This window comes from Ochotona princeps, chromosome 19 (assembly GCF_030435755.1).
Source record: "Ochotona princeps isolate mOchPri1 chromosome 19, mOchPri1.hap1, whole genome shotgun sequence".
In the NCBI taxonomy this organism is placed as follows: Eukaryota; Metazoa; Chordata; class Mammalia; order Lagomorpha; family Ochotonidae; genus Ochotona; species Ochotona princeps.
The window spans coordinates 25,371,763-25,389,540 of NC_080850.1; the positions used below are offsets into that span (position 1 = coordinate 25,371,763).

At 41.5% G+C, this 17,778-nt stretch overlaps 1 protein-coding gene across 1 annotated transcript in view; it reads left to right on the plus strand.

Annotated features, from left to right (window-relative positions):
* The window catches only part of DPYSL3 (dihydropyrimidinase like 3), a 106,276-nt gene that overhangs the window by 33,501 nt on the left and 54,997 nt on the right, over window positions 1-17,778 (plus strand). The gene's annotated exons all lie outside the window — the stretch shown is intronic.

The following is a 17,778-nucleotide window of genomic DNA, read 5'->3' on the forward strand; positions in this document are numbered from 1 at the left end:
GGCATTGCCTTGCTAGAGTTCAAGTCCTGACCCATTCACTATGGAGCTCGTTATTTAACCATTGTCAATTTCCAAGTCCCTCTCTATAAAAGGGGAGAGTAAAGATACCTCCCTGAATGAGGAGTCCATAAAGTCATGCATATAAAAGCACTTAGAATGCAGCCTGCATAGCATCATCATCATCATCATTAAATTAATGCAGAGACATTTTGTACTGCATGATAATAGTGTTTTGAGAAAATTAACCATATGTATGAATAAAAGATGACAGAGTTTGTCGTTGTGTGCATACGAGAGCAAGAGAAGCAACTGATGTTTAGTGGTCCCTGACTATGCCCCAGAAACCACCTCACCATCATTTTGCCCATTTCATCCCAACAGTGCTGCCGAAGGAGAATATTATTTATCCTCATTTGATCGAAGAGGAAGCAAACTCTGAAAGGTGCAGAGTGTTTTCCAGTTTTGCAAAGCAAGTGTAGGGTATATGTGTAGTCAGAATGGAATATCTGGTTTTCCTGTGTCCATAATTAAGATTTTTTTCTCTTGAAAGGAGTTGATAAGTCAGACTTTTCTTCCAACCCTGTAATTAACTCAGGATATTAAGAGACTTGCAGCTTTTCTCTTTATCAAGGAACTGAAAATTAGCATACGTAATGTTGTTATATTTTAAATGTTTTTACAAAAAGTGTTTGGAGATCTGCATAATAGTTCACAAAGGGCCCCGCACCTTTTATTTAATCTGAATTTCCACTTGTTTAGACATTGATCACACTGTAACTGAAAAAAGCAAATCTTGGGGGAAATTCAATTGCCAGAAATGCTGAGAAAAAAATGAAAAATATATTTTAGAGATTAAAAGACGAAATACCCATAGTAAGCTCACTTTAAGAACAAAAGCTAAAGCAAATTCCAAACTCAGAAAAAAAGACAGTTGTTTGCAATAAATCATCCAATCCATTTTTTCAAGGTTATTTGGCCAGGGATTAGCCTTTTTGTTCTTTTCTTTCTTCTTCAAACTCCTTTCTCTTTAGAAACAGCCAAGCGTGTTGGAAGTAAAGAAGAAACTCTCTGGTCAGCCAGTTTATTGAGTAAAACAACAAAGAAATTTGTGTTTTTTGTAGTGAGCCTCAAAGATGATGCATCCCATTTCCCAGGTTTATTTAGAAAATTGTCTGCAGGTCCCTGCTGGAAAGAAACACAAAGCTTTGGAATTCCACTTGGAAAACTTGAGTCTTCCCGATTTCTGGTTCAACATCAGAGTCATGATCACGCTCGTGTTGAAAGGGGAGGACATCTTGTCTTGCAGTGTCCTGTTTCATGTGCTGGTATGCTGTAACTCGCTCTGTTTGACTTTATTTGCTTTATCGTGAGCAGGAGAAACAAGGTCTGGTTTCCATATGATTTTTTAAAACGCCAAAAAAAAAAAAAAAAAAAAAAGACATTGTTGGGTTGGGTTAGGAGATTCTCTGAACCTTGAGAAATGACTTCAACATTGGCTGAAAGGCCTAACAATAATGAAAAGAGACTGCAGGTTCCATGAGATGCTACAGAGAGCAGCCACCGATCTGTTTCCTTCTGCATTGCTATCCATGGCCTGGAAGGAAGCCATAAGCCTATTACGGTAATTATATCTGTAGATGAGGGTAAATAGGATGGTGTTCTAGGCACTAGCAAGGGAGCGACATAGTGCAGAGCAACCCAGAGATCAAAAAGATGGACAGGAAATGAACAAATGAGATCAGCCGGGAAAAGTGGAAACATGCATCTGGAGAAACACATAATTGGAAAAACAGAGAAGTGCTTAAAGACAGGATCATACTTGGAACGCCACAATGGCAAATAGGCCTTTGGATGGGTCTTACTCCTGGATATGCTTACAACATGAGAGATAAATAAGAGTGGCTGTTCATATTGCCTTTGAAATCGTTTTATTCAAACAGAGGCTTTTCCATCTCATGCAATCATCAGCTAAAAGAGATTAGAAGAAAGAACTTTTTCCTCATTTAAGAAATAAGGGGATGTTGAATGAATTGCTTAAGGCCAAACCATTTGTTAAGAAAATAGATACAGCTAAAATGTGGTTCTCTTGACTTATTCTTTTTTCTCTTTTCACTGTGGCACCTGTCACTTTGTTTTGGATGTCAGGGCAGTAACTGTTTCAGACACAGCATTTACTCATCTCTCTCTCTCTCTCTGATATTGTGTGTAACAGGTTTTCATTTGAAACGGGATTTAACTATTATTGAACTTTTGAACAGGGGTGTAAGTGCTTTCCCTTCACCCCCCACTCCATCTTTCTAGGATGAACGAGGCAGTGTGTAGTATGTTACCAGTCAGAACCCTGTGCTAATGTCATCAACCGTGGGTTGGGAGTGGGCAGATCATATGCTTTTACTTGTCTTACACATACTTCAGCCATAGGGTTGAGGGGGTTGCTCTCAGTCTATGAGGGATCTTACAAAGCTAATCTTTTCGAAGATTTGAAAGAACAGAGGAGCTTGTGCAAACACAATCAGAGCCAGATCATGAGGTCTGAGAGAGGTGAGGGAAGAGGAGATACAGACAGACATGAGTCCTTGTGCTGAAAACATTTGTTAGCGTATGGTCAGTTTTAAGTTTTCAGAGATAACATTTGCAAAATTTATCTCAGTGTTTTCTCATGCTCTTGTTACAGAATTTGGATCTAAGGTTGACTCTGTCCATTTTCTGCCTTTCCTTGGTGATGATAGATGAACTCCTGTCCACCCTTATCTTTTCCTTTTGTGTGGATAGCAGATAAGAACTGGAGCACTGGATGTATTTTTGGGATTCTGACAATGTGAGAATGGTTCCCTTTCCTCCGAGGAATGTGTATCCAAAGGGGTGGGAACCTCACAGCCATGCTCACGGCTTGGGAGTCCTCCAGTGCTTCCCCATAGGCGATTAGTTGAAGCATGGTAACTGACCAAAAACGGAGCCAATTAGATTCTTTCCGAATGGAAATTAGAACCAAGAGATACTCACTCACTGCAATCTCTCCTTCTGATTAAAATGTAGAAACGTGGGGGGACCAGATGTGTGCAGCAAAACCTATCACTAATATAAATAGAGAAGCCGAGACATTGATGTGTGTGTGGCCTCAGAAGGGCTTACAAATACTTACACTTGAATCCTAATCACAGACTCCATTTTTAAAAAAATTATTACATTACTGAGACTATTATTACTAACTTTTTAACCAAGTGTTTTCATTAAACCGATAGAAAATCTAAGTAAAATGCTTAGGTTTTTACCAAGTGGGACCATCTGAAGTTTTCCCCCACCAGAACCCAGTACTGCTTCAGGATTCCGCCCTCCTTGTATGGCTAATGTTTGGTTTGAGTTTGTGTATGTGTGCCTTCATGTCGTATTTGTCTTTTCTGTATATATTCATCCAGGCAATTGCTCAATGTGTGCCAGGAGTGCCTTCCTCTGTGCTCCGGGCACTTTGCCGGGGACTGGGAATACAATGGTGAAAAAACAGGGCCCTGCTCTTAAGGAATCCAAGGGAATGGTGAACAAACTAAAGGATTAGACTTTTTACGGACAGTCCTGAAAGTCGGCAGAGGCCCTGAGGATACCAGGGGACTCTGAATAGATGTGAAAGTAACTGTCCTAAAAGGCTGTTTGGAATTTCCCAGGTCAGGGAGAGTTCTGATCATTGCAGACAAAGGTTATTCCCTGGGCAAGCACTCGGAAGCAAGACCACGGTGTGGAAAAGGATCTTCTAGCCTCTAGGATTACCGGAACATCAAGTGCAAGGATGAAGATACAAGCCAGGATCAAGTATGTAGAGCTTCCTATATCATGTGAAGAATCCAGGACTTCAGTCTGAGAGTACTGCGGGATGATTGGCAAATCGTATACAGATAAAGTATGAGGAAGTAGCATTTTAAGATCAATTCCAGGGCCAGCATTGTGGTGTAGTGGGTAAGCACCAGCATTCCATATGGACTCTTCTTTGAGCCCCGGCTTCTCCCTTTCTGATCCATGTCATTCTTAATGACCTGGAAAAAGCAGCAAAATGTAGCTCAAGTGTTTAGGCCCCTGTCACTCATGCAGGAAGGCTGGAAGAAGCTCGGTGTGGGCTTTACCCTGCCCCAGCCCCTGGAGTTGGCTGGAGTTTTATGTCAGTTGGGAGTTTCATGTTACTGGGAGGATTGCATGAATTTTTTGACATCACACCAATCGAAAAATCTAAAAAGAAAACTAAAGACCCTAGTCACAAGAAAAGGTGTGGGAGAAAAAAAATCCCTAGAATTTCTAGAAGTTCACCCTTGGATGCTTTTGATTGGATTCACTCAATAACACTCTGTACTATGGGTGTCATCATTTCATATTTTAATTGATTAGGCATTTCTGCTAGTTTCTTGGAGCATTCATAGAATGTCAGGAACTCTTTATCTTTTTACTATTTTTTGTACCATATTACTCCCATAGTACAGATGAGAAAACTGTATAAAGCCATCTCCCCACATATACGCACCACACACACACACACACACACACACACACACACACACAGAGGGATGCCACAGCCATTACACTGAAGAGCTAGAATTTAATACCTGTCTAGTCTTTGGGACCAAAAAGACGAAATTCCATTTCTGAGCTCCAATGTGGACCCTCTCAAGGCAGCACGTGGCTTCTTGCCAAGTAGGGAGGAAAGCAAAGGGTCTGGGCCCAGCACGAGGGTTATGACCACTCACCTTCTAGCAACCAGCAGTGGAGGCCGAGTGTTACGGAGGAAGAGGGCTGGCATGGGCATCAGGCAGACAGCCCCAGAGCTGGAGAGTAGCCAAGGCCACTAGGGTGTGACGTTAGCTTGAAGGTACCCAGGTTGCTGGAGTCCATGACTCTGTCCCTGGTTGTGACCAGCTGACTTGGGCGTTTTTGTCTTGTTGGTGTTATCATGAAAGAGAATCTCCATTGTATTCTCTGTGGAGAAGATAGTTTGAAAATAGTTCATTTGAAAAGAGCTATTTTCTATTGTATTTGAAAAATTGAATATAAATAGCATTAGTTCTGTTTACCAGCTCTTGCCATTTTTATGCCATAAAGAGAACTCAGCTAGTAAGGCTGTAGCAAAGCAATTGTAACTGAGTGGATCAGTGTTCTGTGGCATACAGACTTTATATCTTTATCGGACAAACGTCGTGGTAGTCTAGTTTCTTGTGCGTTGAACTTTTAGAGTTGCAAAGTATTAGGGCAGAAGAACTTAGACATATTAAAATATCAATATTACAAATAGTTCTGTGTGACTATGTATATATACCATTTATATGAAGTAGACAAATTTCACTTATACTGCAATATGGATTTAGAAGCTTGGTGGTATTTCCCCCTACCTCTCTCTTGCTTGCATTCCGTACCTGGCCTCCTTCTTTATTTCCTGGTTTTTTTTTTCTAGTTTTATAAACAGAATATGCTTTCATTTCACTTCTGACGGGTTTCACATCCCAGTAGGAAAATATATCAACACATGGCAAATTGTTTGTGGACTTTTTTTTTCTGGTGTGATTTTTAATTAAGGGAAATAGCTAGAAGACCCATTTGGTCGGGACAAAGTAGAGAATAAGAATAAATTCGACTTTGGTTGGGTAGTAAATATACGACTATTTGTTCATCTTTTTTCCCTTCAAAACGAGGCAAGTTGCTAGATCAGCGCTTGGCATTCTTGGAATTACTTGAAAAAATACTTTGTACAAACTGTCCTAGGACGGGCATTGTGGTGCAGTCATTCAGGGAATGACTTTGCCCTCTTCTGCACATCCTCTCTCTTCCTTGTAAATCTTTACAAGTTACGTCTCCAACTAATTGACTGCCTAGAAAAAGAATGTAGCCCTTAATTTTAATAGTAATTTTATTTAAGGCTGAATAAAAATAAGGGTGTTATTTTCCACAAGAAAAAGAATGTGGCCCTCAATTTTAATAGTAGTTTTAACTGAGGCTGAATTAAAATAAGTGGGTGTTATTTTCCACAGAAGCATCAGCTTAGCACCCTCGTTACCAAAGAATCATGCCAGCGGCATGTTTTGTGCACTGCCTGTGCAGTGGCATGTCCCTGCTGTGGCCTGAATATCAGTGTCCCTTCAAAGGGCACCTGTGGGAACCTGTTCCTGCGTGAGGCTTTCTTCGGAGCTCGTGCCTTTGATTGGATCCTGAGGGTTTCTCCTTCATGAATGGGATCAGTATTCTTCTCGGGGCGGAGATGAGCTGTTTGGTTTATTCCTCCGCGCAGGGTCACAGCAGGTGCTGTCTGTGAGCAAAGGGCTGTCACTGGACCCTGACTCAGTGGGTGTCTTGACATTGGACGTCTCTACCTCCAGAATTGTGAGAAACAAATTCCTGTTGTTTTAAAACTACACCATTTCTGATGTGTATACTAAGACAATTCCCATGAAAAATGTAAGGTTACCAAGTGTTGGTGACATAAGGTGGTTCATCTAGACTGCCGACAATGCCTGTTGGCTTTAGAAGGCCACGTAAATAATGTGTGGCTGGGAGGTTATGGAGATAGGACCTGATAACTTGCTAAAATATGCATTAATTAATTAATTGTAAATATCATGTCTTTCGGGAAGTTGTGTTGTAAGTCCAGGAAGTCTATTTGCATGTGATAATACTACTGAGAAAAGATTAGGACTTCAACAGGGCCTAGGCTGATCAATGGTCCCTCTTTTTCCAACTACTGTGCTGCAGGGACTCCAAAATCTATTCTTTTAATCATCTTATTCTATAATGATATGTGAGGGGGTCTTCAAAAAAATTCATGAAAAACACATATTCTAAAAAACTGCATGGATTTCAAAAGTTTTTACAAAAATTCAACGTACTTTTCATTCCATTTTTTCAACACACATTTTGAAATACCCTCATAGGCCAACTCCTTTTAAATGAGTCAACGTCTCTTTCTGTTTCTTCAAATGTTTCTGTTTCTTTCTCATGTTTGTGTCAGCATGCCCACTGAGATATTATTCTGACAGAGTTTGCAGATAAAGCCATAAGGCTTAGAAGATTTTTCAGATCATTGTCAAATAATCAGCAATGAATCATGAAAATCTATTTCAGTCTATGCTTTCTGCTTTTTAGGTTTAGGTCTTTAATGAAGACTCAGTGCCTGGACCTTCCAAACTATCTAAGAACTCTTTTAGCCAGGTAGATAACTATTTGATCCTGATCCTCCAGAGGTCAGAAGTGCATGGGGTCAGTGTATGGGGGTGACCGGTCGGACAAAGAACACTCTTTTGTTGACACATGAGTTAACATCCTGGAGGTTCCTGTTTTTCAGTTCATAGCTCCTTTGAGAATTTGCACAGTGAAGTTTGTGTCTGCACCCTCAGGCAAATGATTCTGCCATTCCTAATTCTCTGAAAAGTTGGGGACACAAAGGCTGATGTGGCCCGAAGACTCTGGCTGAGAACACAGAACCACAGAGAAAACACACACACAGAGCCAAAGTCACCTCCTGGAGACGGATGGGAAACCTGGAAAATACAAACTCGTGTTACAGCCTTGCATTTGGGGGTTGGCTGGCTATTCTGGCCTCCTGGAGTGTCTCAAAGCCTTCATCTGGGCGGAGTTGTTGCACAGTACTGGCAAACAGCTAATCCACCCACATGTGTTTCCATTCAACCAAGGTGAAATGGATTGCACTTCAGTAAAGTTGGATCCAGGGGCTCCCCAGTGCATGTTCTCAGACAGGCTTTTTACAGAGGGCCTGGTCATTCAGAGATTCCCTCTTGTGGTTCAAGGCTCAGGGTGAGTGAGGTGGGAGTGGGCTTGGAAAGAGGGAATGTGCTGGAAATAACTCACTATTCTCTCAGTACTGAGCAGGCACCAACACCTGCTTTGGAATAGGACACTTCTGTTTGAGATAGAGTCCCTACTCTCTAAATATCTAATAAGTCAGTCTCCAAACAGGATGAAACTTAAGTGTCCTTAAGCCAGACAGATGTAATAAATGAATGGGGCAAATCCAATATCAAGAAAGGAGACATGGCAAACTTTACAGCCCATTGATGAATATGTGTTCTGTCAGAAGGCAGCTGATATTTGATTCCAGCTCAATATGAGTGTGTGTCTTATAAGCCTAGATTCTCTAACTGGTAAATAAACCAAATTTCTACAAGTTTTAAAATATGAACTAAATAAAATACCTCCCCAAGTGAATATTTAGCATCAGTTGCTGGTTGGATTGGCTGGGAAGCAGATTCTGAGAAGAACTGGATGCAGGAAGTGTATTAGTGAGTGTGTATGTGCTCAGTGTCTGTTGAAGGGAAAGGAAAGGGAAACCTTGGTACTGGGACAGGCTCTACTGTGATATGGTCTTCACACATGGGGATGGCCCCTTAGACTTGTTAAGCTTAGAAGCTTTTACATGCTCACCTGAACCAGTAATAGGATCAGGCTTTCCGACGTCATGTTGCTGGGGATGCCTGAGATCAGGGGGCTATTCAGGAAGGGAAGATGATGAAGGCCTGGGACCACCTTGGAGAATAGGCCCTTCAGTCTTGAAGAGGGGCCTAGCTACAAACTGTTCTTCACACTGCTCAGGGTCACTTATGATGCAAGGTCAGAGAGCAACATGTCCACAGCGTGGAGTGCCTCTTCTCTTAGGAGCCTCAGCCCTGCAGTTGGCTTTCAGACTATGATAATACTCATCACTGTCCTCCTCTAATCATTCTGTAGTCCCCTCACTTTCATCACCTCTGGCAGTCTAAGTGGTTGACCTGTATTACCCGTTTTAATGGAAGGAGTTTGGAGCCCCTGGTCACCATTCCCTTTCCAGACTCAAGTACACGATGACTGATGTCCTTGTCCATGTTTCTAAGTTGGGCAAGATAGTACCTGAAGGAACCTATGTAGACCACAAGGTGGTCTCCTCCTTTACCTCCTGCATGTCTGTTTGGATTGTGAACACTAATCACCAAGAGTACCCAAATAGCCTCTAAAACTTATGGTTTGATCAGACTCTTCTCTGCCCTCTGGTGGAAGCACTAAATAATCTAGAATTTCAGGGAGCAAAAGCATGTATTACCCACTTGGGACCATGAAGACAGTGAAGGTTAAAGGAGTCACTTATTCCTATGTTTTCCCCTTATTTCCTTAGTTCTTATTTCCATGTATTCTTCCTCTAGGAGCCAGAACCATGTAAAGGGATTGATTTAAAATGTACACAGTATCCTGGAGGTTGGTGCCCCATGTCACACAGAAGCAACTTTGAGTTCGTGCTTCTGTTATGCCCTCATGGGGCCATTCCCCCCTTCTTAGCTTCTGGGCAGTATGATCTTTGATGTAACTTGTGGATCCCATGGTCACATGGTCTTCTTTGTGTAGTACTTATTATTAAGTGGGCCTCTTGGTCTAATGTGGTGCTCTGTGAGATTCCAAGCCAGTGCACTGAACACTCTTCCAGTCCCCAGACACTGGGTTTGCTGATACTAGCTGCGAAACAGGAAAAGTGAATGCCTAGAATATATTCATTTCTGACAATGGGATCCCCTTGCCTGTGGGGGCAGAGAAGGGGTTCAGGATGTTGAACTTGTTGCCAAGTGGCTGTATCTTTGTTGGGTGTGTCATATGGGGGAAACAGGCTTGCTCTCTGTTGCTGGCATAATGGACACTTATTGGCACTAGCTGCAGGACTGGCATTGGTGGGTGAACTTTGGTTTTTCCTCGTTATTCTCTAGCATTTCACTCTTCTCCGCTCATGGGCCCATTGCGATAGCAGTAGTGTGACCCATAAACAGAGTCTGCCCGTAGTCAGTTCTGTCTTTTGATACCATAATTGGATTAAGTTTCAGGCTTAATGCATGAACCATTATTCCATTAACTGCTAACATAAGACTTTGAGGTTAACCATGTATGTGAATTTGGAGATCCAAATGCTGCTTAAACTACAGCAAACGTACTAGTCATTCTTTGGTCATCTAGTCTCATTTGCATGATGTCATCAATAGAATATGCCACTGGGATAGAAGGCAAGGTATCCAGAAATTCTGGATTTTTTCAGACTACATTATGATGCAGGGAAGGATAATTAGCATAGTCTGTGACTAAGGCTGTTCGTGTGGACTGTTTATTCCAGGTGCGTACACATTGCTTTTAACTCCCTCTTTGGATGTAAAAGCTCTTATTTGCTAGGTCAATGGCTTTATACAATGTACTTGAAGCCTTGACAGCCTGCTTTAGAAAATTCTTATATAGGCTGAGGTTTCAGCTGTTTAATTCAAGTCATGCTCTGGGATTTGTCTAGTTTTTCTAGTATCCAGACAAGTGAATTCAGGGGACGACGAGCCCTGGATCCTTCGGCTGAGGCTTGTCTCTGCCATTCTCTTGGGATAAAGCTTTTTTTTTTTTGTCCTAAGGTGGGTGAGTTGTGGGTCAGGTTTAGAGCATTCTATTTGTTCTTCTCTACTTGGTCACATTTATTTGCAAGCTAAGAACTGTGCTAAAGGCCATATTTGTCTGTTCCAGCTTCCAGAAGCTGTCCATAGCCCTTCGCTAACAAACTGCATCTTGACATCCTTGGGTGTGACTCTGATATCCTTTATTACAAATTTCCCCTTCTTGGTCAGTTGGTCTCTTTCCCCTTCTCTCTCTTTTTCTAACTCTCCTATCTCCTGCTAATGAGTAATCTTGTGATTACATTGGGCTTCAGGGATTCTGAGAATTAAGACATGGACAATTGGTGGTGGGAGAGGAAGCATTATTCTGTCTACCATGACACATTTCTGGGTGACTTCCATTTATTTGGCTCCCAGGAACATTAGCCATCTACTAAGCACCTCAGAAACTCTGAGGTCGTGTCTTCTTGGCTGCCATCATGAGGCTGGCACTTACCACGATATTGTACACCCTGGCTTTTGACAGTTAAGTGTTGCCACCTGCCTCTGTTCAGGGGACAGTTTGTGAATCATTTCCTAATGTTATCCCTGCCCGAAAGAGGAATGAAACAATTTCTGCTGAATTTTTGCATACATCAATAAATATATGAAATACAAGTGTGAATTCTAGTCATGTTCCAAATTCAAGTCTTTTTGCAAGAATAATGAATACTTTTAGCCTCGTGTGTTTTTTAAAGTAGGATTTCAGCTGAATGGCATGGTACAAAACTGATTTCAGTAGGAAGGAAATTGCTTTTATGGGGGACTGAATATATACAAGCCTATACTCATAGCTGTGCCTAGATATTAAAAATCAAAGTGAAATTGACTGAGTTGCTTTCTTTCCCAGCCCCATGTGTATCCATTACTGAGAAATCTCTGATTTGTTGATGAAAAGGAACTCACAGAGGCAAATTCGGGAAAAGAGCCTGTAGACATTTTCTGAAGTTCAAACAAATCACTCAGACCATAATCTCTCTCACGGCTCCAAAAGCTGGTAGGACTTTTTCTAATAGTGTGAATATGACCCCACCTATAAATGAGGCACCTGTGCTGAGGCAGAAATGCAGATCAACATGCACTTCGAGAGGCGAATGGAGAGTCCAAATGGTCACAACAGTGGGGACTGGGCCAGGGCTAAAGTCAAAAGCAAGGAACTCCAGGTCTGCCATGTAGGTGGGATGAACCCAACCACTTGAGCCATCCCCGCTGCCTCTGATGGGAGGCTAGTACTCCTGGGTGTTAGCAGGCCTCTGGCAGGGCCATGAGCCTCATAATCATTATTCTAAACACTAGATGAAACACCTGCCTCAACATGACATGATGGATCCAGTGATGCCAAACTCAGCCAGTAATTCTAGCCTATATATCTAATAAATATCTAACTCATATATTATTAAATAATGCATTATTTAATAAATAATTATTATTTAATAAGTGTTCAATAATATATTATTAATAATATATATATAGTTTAATGAGCTGCCATCAAGCAAGTCAGAAACTTTTATAAATATCTGAAGAAAGGAAATAGAAATTCCATCTAGGGAGGAATAAAACGTTTGCACACTTTTGTTCAAGTAGTTACAAATTTCATTTTGAAATCAACCCATGGGACTATTTTGCTGTATCTATATTTTTTCATGACATGCATATCAAGGATTTGGTTGTTTGCCAGTTTTTTTAATATGTAAACATTTAAGAATAAATAATGGGTGAATCGCCACTTTGATTTTCATTCTGACCACTGGGATTATGAAACTAAGATTTCCTTTGTTTAAACTGTGGGTAATTAAAATTAATAAACGCAAATGACCATTTTAAGGTTAAATATTTATTATTTAGCTAATATGCATTTATTAATCATTTAACAATGCATATTTCACAAAGTTCCAGAATATAAATCTTTCTTCCATACCTTTGACACTCCCCTTCCATCATCTTTCAAAACAGAAAAATATATGTATGTGGTTTTAAAAAGTAGGAAATAATGGTCAAAGCTGTATAAATGAGTAAGCAATTATTTCAGATATTTTGGAAATTAAAAGGAAAACAGCAATATTCTGGACTTTCCTTGATCTATTCAGTTAGCCGCTGTTTCCCCATTTATTCTACTCTATTCTAAGCACTAGAAAATAGCTGGGGAATATAAAGATAAATAAGACATTGTTCCTGACATAAACAAGTTTAGAAAATAATCATCAAAGCATTAAACATAATGGTAGAAGTTATTACCATCTAATTAACTTACTTTGTGCTAAGAGCTTTACATGAATAATCTCATTTATTCTTCAGTATGTTCACTGTTCTTTATGCCCCTACTCACTTGTGCGCTCGCTTCGCTCTTAATCAGTTTAGATTCCTGCTCCATGCCCAGCTCCCTTGGGTTTCTCTTGCTCTCTCTTCTCAGAACTCATCTGGAAAATCCTTGTGAAACTGCATACCCTTGATCCTACATGCCTGTCCAGTGTGATAGTATTTGGTCTGGGGAATATCCACACCATGCTTACTTCTTTTTCCTTAAATTCATGGCCACTCTGAGTGACATTCCCGGAGTCCCTCTAATCTCCTGGAAAATGATTTCATACCAACTCCTGTCCCCTCTAATTTCCAGTATCTTAGCAGAGTGAAGAAAAAGTAGATGTTGTTAGAAGACAACACCCTCCATGACATTAGCCCAGCTACCTGGCTCTGCTACTATCCTGTTGTCATCTTTATTCTAGCCCAGGGCCAGCCCTACTGGACACCAGATATCCCCTAAGTTCTCTGTCCAAGGACTTCCATGTAGCAGTTGTTTCATTTTTCTCCTACTCATTAAGTTTTCTCTGTTGAGTCAGCACTGTTGGCATATAACCAAGCTGTTATTTCTCTTGACTTAAATTCTGCTGTCTTTGCTAGCTACTGCTTTATTTCTTTGTCCTGTTGACAACAGAATCCTTTGTAAGAGTTGTGCATTTTTGTTTTAATTTTTAAAAAGATTTTTTATGGGATCACTGCTGGCATAGCAGGTTATGCACCTAGAGTGAAGACATTCCATATGGTTTCCAGTTCGCGTCCGGGCTAGTCCACTTCTTGTGCATCTTAAAAAAAAAAAAAAAAAAAAAAGACAAAAGGTCTGTTTGTTTGCAAAGGGGGAAAGACAGGAAAAATGAAAGAGAAAGAGATAGGAGAAAATAATTTTCTGTTTTTTTGGCTCACTTCCCAACTAGTCACAACAGCAAGATCTAGGACAGAATGGAGCCAGGAGCTTGATATTGGTTTCTCACATGGGAGGCAGAGCCCCAAGGACTTGGCCTAACTCCTCTGCCTTATCAGGTACATTTACAGGAGTCTGGATTAGAAGAGAAACAGCACAGGTGGAAAGTGCTTGGAAACGATTGCTTGAATAAATAACACACAAAATCACGCATACACCAAACCCCAGAAAACACTGTGAGATGGGAATTAGGATTACATTTTGTAGCTGCTCGGGTCAAGATCCTCATGATCTCAGCTGCACTTCCATCTGTTGGTAAATTCTTGCTTCTTATTTCCCTTGACTCTGCAAAGGGAACACATTCTACACAAAGTCCATTTGTTTCCTGACCTGCAGAACCCCGTATACCATGTCACGGTGCTCTCTCTTACCTGTCTGCTCTTGAGTCCTCAGCTCTCCCAGCTTCTGTCCATGCACTTCCTGATCGTCTTGTCTAAGGTTGTTGCTTTGAAGTGCACGTCATGGTGGACAACTTCCAGATTTGGATCATGCATTCCTTTAGGTAGAGGAACCTTGCAGCAAGCCTCTCCCTGGGATGGGGTGGAGGCAGAAGCCGGGGAAGGCTGGCGGGACCTTCATTCTCAGCATGTCAAAGCACCAGTCTTTGGAATATCATTTTCTGAACCCCAGCAACACCTTTTCTTTCACTGAGTTGTTGAAGAAAAAAAAAAAATAGTGTGATCCTTGATCCTTCTTCTTATATCCTGGGAATATCTGTCAGCAAATATTATTGATTTTGCCTTGCAGTACGCCTAAAAATCTGGTTGTTGTTTACTACTCGCAGTGTTAACTTTTGGTTCAAGGTGCTCTCAGCTCAGCTGACCTTCTGCAACCACTGTATTTGAAATACTGAATACATATAAGTGAGGTTGAGAGGCTGTATGACCAGTGTACTTCCCAAAATTTCAGTACTATGGATTTTAACTCTTTTTTGTGTGTTATTGACTTCCTTGAGTTTCTGCAGTTTGTTCAGATATTCATATCCCTAATGTCTGGGTGTTCATAGCAGAATCTTAACAACTATTAGTTGAATGGATTAATGATTCATCACAAAATGCTATGAGGCAGGTAAGCATGCACCCATTTTCGACATGAAGAAACCAAGGTTCAGAAAGTTGAAGCCGAAATCAAAGCAGACAGTGAGTGTGTGTTAGAACACAGACAAGGTCCCTTTCACTTCCAAGTCCGGTGCCTTAAAGCAGTACACCATTTGGGTTTGGAGCCTAGCCCATGCTTCTCCTTTGCCACTCAGCCTCAATGATCATAATTTAAAGAATTTCTTTAACCAAAGCCTTCAATGTTCCCCACATGCTTTGAGGACAGTGCCCTGTCTAATCATGGCTTGGCTGTTCCACCAAGTCACTCCTGGGCCCACATAGTGCTGTGGAATCTCCAGGTTCGCAAAGTGTTTCTTCATCATCTTAAATTCACCTGTTCTGAAATATAGACTTGGTAAACTCTAAAAAGTCACAGAGATGCCAAAGTAGACACTTTAATATTCAGATTCTGATGTGTGTTCTTTAGTTACAGGAAAGCTCTTACTCCGCCTATTTAGTATTTCTTTAGACATAATTTTTTAATCTTGTCCCATTCACTCAGCTAATAATTATGAAACAATTTCTGTGGCTGAAGTTCTATTTCAGGCTCTAAGTGAATAAAGCAGACATATTCTTTGCCCTCAGAGGGCTTACATGCTAGTTAGGGGAAAAAAAACATAGCATCCAATAATAAATCAATGTATCGTATGACAAAAAGTACTGTGGAAATAAAGTTGGGAAGGTGACTGCCAAGTAATGAGTAGGGTTCTTGATTAAAGGTATAGAGTAAATTCCTGAGAATGGGCATTCACGATTACTATTGGCCTCTGTTACACTGGCACTTAGACATGTGGTGAGCCGAGGGTAAGCAATGTGTGACTACTGTGGGAATAAAGGAAGGAGTCAAGGTGAAGAAAAAAAGCCCAGTTTGGAGCTGACTGCTGTAATCAGGTGACAGCTGACCGTGGCTTGACAGGGAGATCTTGGCAGATGAGAGAAGAGATCCTAGTCTGGGTCCGTGTAAAGCATAGAGTAGCTGTGTGCAGAGCCTGGATGTGGTGTATGGGTGTGTGACTGAAGGGCAGCAGTCAGGATGGGGCCAAGTCTTTGGCTTGATCACCACGATTCGGAAGCTAGAGTGGCAGATTTGGGGGCCAAAGTTAAGTTTCCTTAGGACCTCAGTCAAGTCTGTGTGTCTCCTGCTGCCCGTCTCTGGTTTCCCAGAGCCCTGCAGGGCTGAGTTTCCAAGGAAAACCATGCAGAGTCAATGGACTGTGGCAAAAAGCGGCGCTGCTTCCCCTCCCTCCTGCTTCCTGGCCAGACAGAGGCCTGCAGTGTCCACCGGGGCCCCTCTTAGTCCTGGAATAATAGGAAGCATGACATGGCCTGGGAAAGCTTTTTGCATCAATTTCATGTGAGACACTTGAATTTAAGAAAGTGAAAGATGATTGAAGGCGGTAAAGCCAAATAATTGTTGTATATTTCTGATGATGACAACAGCTTGAAATGATTAACTGTCCAGGACGCATTTCTGTGCATGGTTTGTCACAGCAGTCAGATCCGGAGAGACGCATCCGTTGCTATTCTGCATGATCTCTTGCATGCAAACTTGACCACAGAAAAGCTTCACCAAGTCTTGTAATTTGAAACAGCACACAATCACCAAGTGATCAAAAATACGGAATAAACCTACTTAGAAAAGACTGTTGTGGGTTATAGTAGCAGTTAGAGGAGATAACTTAATGTAAGATAGAAAAAAAAATCCCTGGCATTAAAAAAAAAAGGCAGTGGCATTTCTTTAGCATTGTAAATGTTACACATTTCTGCTTTCTAAATCTGCAAGATTCTCTCAGCAAGTTTGGAAAAGCAATATCCATGGAAATGTTACATTTTTTAGGGTTTACAGTGTGTAGTTCATTCTCCTTTTACTCTTCTAAATATAATCCTGCTCATTTGCATGCTAATCCCCAGAATGCTTTGTAATTTCACAATGCCTGGCTAGAGGTTTCAGTTCTGTACTTCAAGAAGAAAAAAAAAGATGTTTAAGGTGTGCCTTTGGCACAGTCTTTCTTTTCCCCATGCTTTGCAGAAGGACAACAGGGAGGTGACCTTTTCTTGGCATTCCTGCTCCTTGCCTTACTTAGCATCACAGAAACGGAGACCGCTGTGGACCTAGACAGTGATGGCTGCATTCCCCCCATCCAGGGGAGTGTTGGAGTGTTGGGGTGTGTGTGTGGGGGGGATGACTCGTCAGTGTGCCCTTCGTGTGCCCAGGCAGCTTATGGAAAGACCACGCCAGAGTACAACGTACCCTCCTTCCACGCATGCCTTATATAGCTTTTCTACTGCAAGTGAGCCTCCAAGTTAATAATTAGATGTCCACAAGTGTGGTCAGAGCACTGCCTTATAGAATCCTAACAGACTCAGGCATTCCTAGTGGTAGATACAGAATTCTATTTTCTGGGGCATTAGGATTGACAATTGAGGAGTGCAGATGGCAGGGAATTAAAGGGAACTTACGAATTTTGCACAGCAAGGCATTTCTTTGTTATTTAAATGGTGCGTTTGGGATTGTTTTTCAGAAATCCTACCACCAACACCACCACCACCACCACCTTGACTCCACCCACATTGGGCTCTCCAAGTTGGTCTCTTGTCTGTTTGCTTTGCACATGTGCCTTGAAAGACTGTGTATTTCAGGGTTGAAAAGCCACGTGTTCGTTCTTGCAAATGTCTATTAGACATTTGTCTATAGACCTTTGTCTGTCAGTCTAGTGGAAACCCAGGATTCTGAGTAGCACAGGCGGTCGAAGCAGGCAGGAAGCTACTGCAGTGCCACCAAAAAAAGCCACGGCTGCACACTAACGCGCCCTTCCACCACAGATACTCTCTGTTTTACTCAGTGCAAATGCGCGTTCTCCGATTCTGACTGGTGGAGTTTCTTTGCACAATACTACTTGGAGAATATTGTAAAAATACAATCATGTTCGCTGATACCATGCCCTTGGCAGCCCTTGAAAAGCCAATGACGGCTTGACAGTTTCTAACACATCTTTTCACGATGGGGGACGCCGAGGAG